Source organism: Tupaia chinensis, unplaced genomic scaffold (genome assembly GCF_000334495.1).
Source record: "Tupaia chinensis unplaced genomic scaffold, TupChi_1.0 Scaffold145257_1, whole genome shotgun sequence".
In the NCBI taxonomy this organism is placed as follows: Eukaryota; Metazoa; Chordata; class Mammalia; order Scandentia; family Tupaiidae; genus Tupaia; species Tupaia belangeri.
The window spans coordinates 560,637-567,051 of NW_006205117.1; the positions used below are offsets into that span (position 1 = coordinate 560,637).

Here is a 6,415-nt window from a genome sequence, read left to right on the forward strand (position 1 = left end):
GTACTAAAGCCTTAAGAATAGATTTTAGAGGACCAGCAGATGGCAAAATAGATATGTTGTGGAACTCCCACATAGGTGATTGCAGTTTGAGTCCCAGAACTGATGGCTTAAAACTCAGCTTCCTAATTGTTCTGCTTCTAATTTTCTTTCTCTTCCATTCAATTTTGTACTCCTTCTAGAGACTAATTTCAATTCTGTTGTCATCACCTCATTCTCTTACAAACGTTTAATGCTTTTTTTTCTATAAGGAAATGTTCAAATTATTATGAGATCTTAAAAGCTTTCCATAAGCAACCTCAAAATGACCTTTAAAATTAAATCAGCCACAGTTCTTTTTCACCTTTTTTTGACCAATGTAGGTTATTCACTCTCTTTAAAAAAAGAATCTATTGTTGTTTCTATAAAGTCTCTCTATTTTTTAAAACAATAATTAATGAATTCATTTCATAGAGAATTAGGTAAACCTTAGATTACAGATCTAAGGCCCAAATAATTTTGCAGAATTAGAATGTGTTCAAGAAGCCTGTTACAATTTAACTAGATTACATTTCAATATGTAGAAGACCATGTTTTTCCAAACAGTCTTCATTTAGGAAGGACATTCCTCCAACATGTGAACTATAAATGCACTTTCTTCTCAATCGCTGAGGAAAAAATGTCCTCTCTTGGTGGGCTGACACTAATTCTTTTTTGTTGCTCTTTTGCCTTCTTCCATCCATGGTTTCCCTTTCCACAAAGTTTCCTTAGTTGTATTTGCTTGTCCTTAAAATCTTGATGCTCATCTGTGGAGAGACTAAGAAAATGGTGTCCCCATGAGTGAAAAATAGGTGTTGTGATTTGGATTCCAATAATAAATCTCTTTCCTCTGGACCAAAGGCTGTTTGCTGAATAGTTTCACCACTTTCAGGGATTTGAAATTTAGTAGACCTGGCAAGTTCCTTAAACAGCTAGGCACTCAGACAACTCATGCTCCAGGCATATTCTAAAAGTGAAGACATTTCTTGAGCAGCAAGGTGCAAGAGTCTCTCTGGCCTCAACCTTCCTCTTTCAAAGTCTCTTAATGATTCCTTTATTGTAATTTTTATTCCTCCTTTCAACTTGTGTTACCCTTAATTATGGTCACCTTTCTACTTATCTTTATTTCCAGGTCCGATTCAATTTGCATCTCCTTTTTATTAGTTTCAGACTGTGTTGATCTTTCCTCCTAAAAGTGTTCATCACATCATATCAATCTCTTGAACTTAGGTTAGGGGTACTTTTTGACATACGTATATTTTTTTTAAATGTGATATAATTTAATTCTTGGGCTGTCATTTAACTCTATACATTCGCAGAGTTCTTTTGGGTACATATCAGTTTGCTCATCTTTAAAAATAGATGACACACTGTGTTGTATACTGCAAAGATGTACAATGATTAAATGTCAAAAAAAAAAAGACTAGATGAGACAGACTAATTCACAGTATTACATCAAGTATATTGGTATTGACATAAAACAGTGCTCAAATATTATTCTCCTTTTTTACTATATACCATATAGATCCTTAATAATTATTTATCAAATACTTCAAAGAAGTCACATTTATTTGATGGACTTTCCATTCCAATAATAATTTGAGAATATATAAAAATTCAAGCCAAAAAGTGTTTTTAAAGAATTATTTTATTTAATTTTATTTATTTTAATTTGACCAGAGAGGGATAGATCAAGAAAGAGAGAGGGAGAGAGAGAGGGAGTAAGAGAGAGAGAAAGAGAGAGAGAGAGAGGAAGCAAGCCGCCAGGTCTGGGACGTGAACTGTGGTCGGCCTTGTGGGAGTCCAGTGCCATTAACCACCATGTTACCTGCTGGACCCAAGCCCAAAAGTTTTGAGAGCTATGTGGTTCATTGAAGAAAAAATTTGTAGCTAACTCTCTGAAGAGTTTTACTAGACTCTGCTATATTCTAGGCTCGATTTCATATAGATAAACCAAGGTTACTAAATGCAAAATCCCAAACAAGCCAGTCATCAGGGGCTTAGCAAAGTTGCCTAAGCAAGCCCTGTTGAGTGGTCATGTGTGGAAGATAGATGACAACAACAGTCACAAAGATAGTGCTTGTATTTTGATATCAAGTTAGTTAGACAGGAAAGACAGAAATGTTCTATTATCATACAGAGAAAAGACTTCCAACAGAGTACTGTAGGTGAGCTATTTGGAAAGTAAAAGCAATAGACATGGAAAAATTTGTCTCTGGTCCAGTCCATGAAGCAATGAGAAAGAGCTCAAACCACATTAGATTGTTAACAACAGAAGTTCCTAATAGCCCAGGCCATGAACAGTTGCTGGTCCGTGGCCTATAGCCTCACTTCCACCCTGTTCCCTGGAGAGATTTTTGTCTTCAAGATTGATCCCTAGTGTCCGGAAGTCCCTGGAACAACAAACTGGCTTGGACATAATTATAGCATGTATGTTGATATTTAAATTCATACTCATATATATGAAAATACCATAATAGAGGTACATATTTATGGATATGTACGTGTAAGGGTATATGACTTAAAGATAATTGTAATTCTTAATTAGGAACACTCTCATGTAAATAAATTTGTAACGATACATAATTTCTTAAGAAAATAACTAAAAGGATGTGGGAATTTGGTAGAGGTACATACATTAACAATATTAAAACTTCTGATTTGGCCAAGTAGCATACATGTCAGATAATATAGCCACTGCTTAAAAAAAGTCAGAAATGAAGGAAAAGAATGTGAATTTTGGAACCAGCAGTTAGTGTAATGGTTATGTTGCTGGACTCCCACATAGTCGACTGCAGTTCGAGGCCCGGACCTGGTGGCTTAAACTCACGCCAGGTGCATGTGCGTGCATGCCCAATATCCCTAGAGGAGAAAGGAGGAGAGGGATTGCTGTGTGGCCATCCTTCTTGGGGGGGTGATTTCTCACTTTCTGTCTCTATGTCTCTCTCTGTCTTTCCGGCGAGTGCATGAGTTTTGATTCTTTTCAGGATTAAGAAAACATTGTTATTTCCAAAGATTTTGGTGAAGCAAAATGCTTAGTATTCAACATTCTGGGTAAATGTTTGCCCTTTTTTGCCAACTCACATTGCTTTTCTGGTTTACCTAAGAACATTCATTGGGCCCACATGCTCAGCCAGCAATTTCTACTCTATTACCCAAGCAAGTATAAATTGCATGAACATATGTTTCTCTTTTTTTTTGCCCCAAACTTTAAATAGTGTTTTTAGACATTTCTGTATGCTAAAAGGCACATGTAAATCAGCTAAATGGGTTGAGCAATTGAGCAAAAATCAATCAAATCAGTTTTATGTGTTGCTGAAAACACAGCTGGTTGGTTACTGAGTGATTTTTCATTTCACCTGGCTTTCTAGATCTTATCAAGACATGAAAACAGAGATGTACACAGAAGTCTCTCGTGTGTTTATATGTATGTGTGTATTTTACATAGATATATAACTTATTTTATTACAGTATTTTTGTGTTCACAGCAAAATTGAGAATAAGATGCAGAAATTCCACATACACCCCTTAAACAAGTGTAGCCTTATGCTTTATCAAAATCTCCCATCAAAAAGATGTACATTTTTCACAAATGATGAACCACCATTGACCTAAAGTTTATTGTTTATCTTAGAGTTCACTCTTATACATTCTGTGGGCTTGGGCATAGGTATATTGGTATGTATTAATTTTTACAGTAATGTATAGAGTATTCCTACTGCTCTAGAAATCCTCTATATTCCACTTATTCATCCTATACCCCTTCACACACACACACACACACACACACACACACACACATCTGGAAACCACAGATCATTTTACTGTCTCCATATATTTGCTTTTGAAATTATGTAATATATAGCTTTTTCACATTTTGCTTTCTCTTAGTGATTTGTATTTGAAAGTCATTAATACCTTTATGGTTTGATAGCTTATTTCCTTTTAGGGCTGAATAATGTTCTATTTTTCTGAATGTACCACAGTTTCTTCATTGGTCTACCAGAAAGGACACTTTGGTTGTTTTAAAGTCTTGTCAATTAAGAATGAAATTTATATAAATGTGTGTAGGTTTTTGTGTAGACATGTTTTCAACTTCTTTTATTTCTTTTTTTATTGGTAGATGTTTTTGCTTTAGGGTACTTGCATTTGCTACACAGAGTGTGAGAGAGAAAGAGAGACAAAGGGGGGGAGATAGTCACGCTGCAATCTCTTCTCCTCATTCCCCTCCAGGAATCTTGGCCATGCATTCACTTGTGCCCTGAGTGAGTTTTAAGCTACCAGTATGAGACTCAAACCTCGGCTGGCTATGTGGGAGTCCAGTGACATAGCTTCTACACCATCTGCTGACCCCTCAGCTTCTTAAGATAAATAACAAGAAACATTATTGCTGAATTATGTGGTAAGAATATGTTTAGTTTTGTAAAAACAAAAACAAAAACCGAAACTGAAAACAAACAAACAAACAAGCAAACAAAAACCTGCCAAACTCTTTGAAAGAGGCTGTAAAATATTTTCATCACCACCAACAAAGAGTAAATGTTCCATTCTTTCATATTCTCACAAGCATTTAGTGTTGTCAGTGCTGCAGATTTTAGCATTCTAATAGGTGATAGTGATATCTCAATATTGCTTCATCTTGGGTTTTCAACCTTTGTTACTGCAGTGATGTGGCTGGCATGTGATTATGTTCATAAAACAGAACAATGATATTTGGATAATTTATATATCTTGTAATCCAGTTCTACATATTATTAGATTTGCATAGATAAAAGTCTCATAAATTCTCTTCGAAAAGAACTCATCTAGGTTGCTTTTTGTCTTTTGTTTTGTTTTACCTGTAACAGCAATTCAGAAAACTTAATTCATAATGTCAAAATAATTTTCTTTAACATCCTCATAGTGAGTAGTTAGTGGACAGAAAGAAGGAAAGTTCAAATATTTTGTTTAGTAGAGTTTTTGCTTAAAGGAAGCTTGTTGAACAGGAAGTTTTATGTAAATTGACAGATGGTTAACTGGGTAGACAGGGGTCTATTATCATCAGCTTATGCTTTAGTTTCTTATGGTTTCTTTTGTATTCCTTAAAAAGAAAATCGTACTTGGTAGTGCACTCTGACACATTTGATTAGACATACAAACTAACAAGTTCCAAAATAAAATTTTTTCACAAGGGGAGTTTATAAACCAGGGTAGCAATGAATGAGATAGTAAATTTCTCTGTAAATTTAAGTATGTATTTACATTTTATTTTTCTGAAAATATTTACTAATCTTAAAAATAGATATATGTGGGCCAGCTGGTGGCATGGTGGTTAAGATAACTGGATCCCATAAGGCCATGTGGTTCAATTTCTGGACCAGGTGTCTTGAAAAACATGCTGGACATGTGTGTGTGCATGCCCCAAATCCCAAGAGAATGAAGTAATTATGGTGTGGCCATCCCTAAGGGGGTGATTTCTTAATTTTTCCCTCTCTTTTTCTATCTCTTTTCAGCAAGCACGAAGACCCTACACAAAACTTTTTAAAAAAAGTAATATAATTTTCATATGTAGATGCATATATATGCATATATTCACACTTACACATAGAAATACCAACACACTTAATCAGAGAACATGTGAGTCTGTTTCTGTTTGTATACTTATGGTTTTCCATACTTTTGTCCATTTTATTAAATTAATGTAATAGTAGTGTAGCACTTTGCAATGCCGGAAGCCATATGAAAGCTTGCGATTTAGTTCCTGGGTTGACCTCTACATGCTGGGTACACATGCACATGCCTATGATCTTGTCTGTCTGGGAAAGATTGGGGCAGATTGTGGTGTGAGACCTGGTTGAGGCTACTTGTTTATTTCTCTCTCTGTGGTAAAAGAAATAAAAAAAAATAAAATTTTAAAAAATCTTGAAAAGCCAATGTGAAAATGACATAAGGAATTAATATATCCAGGAGGATATGGAAGCATGCAGAAAACAGTGGATTTTAGATTTAGTTGTTAGATATATTTCTCATTAAACCTGCTATGCAAAGGGGCTTTACACAAAAGAGATTGAAGTAAGTCAACCTGGATCTACTTGATTCAACAAGATAGGTATATCATATCACAGGGGAAAGACTTCTTAAATACCTAAGACTTGCTCCAAACCTGAATCTTTGGACCTTTGAATTGTGAATGTGGACTTGATGATCTGTTAAGAACATGTATTACCATACCAGCTTCTTGTAAAAGTACTTGGTATTGTGTTATCTTTGAAGAAAGCAGGGTAGACCAGCAGATGGTTTGAGTACCGGACCTGGTGGTTTAAAACTCACTCCAGGTATGTGTGTGTGTGCATGCCCAAAATCCTGAGAAGAGAATGGAGGAGAAGGGACTGTGATTAGCCATTACCCCAGGGAGGTGATT

General features: G+C 35.4%; 1 pseudogene; it reads right to left on the minus strand.

The window, feature by feature from the left end:
* Positions 1–679: 679 nt before the first annotated feature.
* LOC102478007 (28S ribosomal protein S33, mitochondrial pseudogene) lies at positions 680–998 on the minus strand (annotated as a pseudogene).
* Between the last annotated feature and the right edge of the window lie 5,417 nt (positions 999–6,415).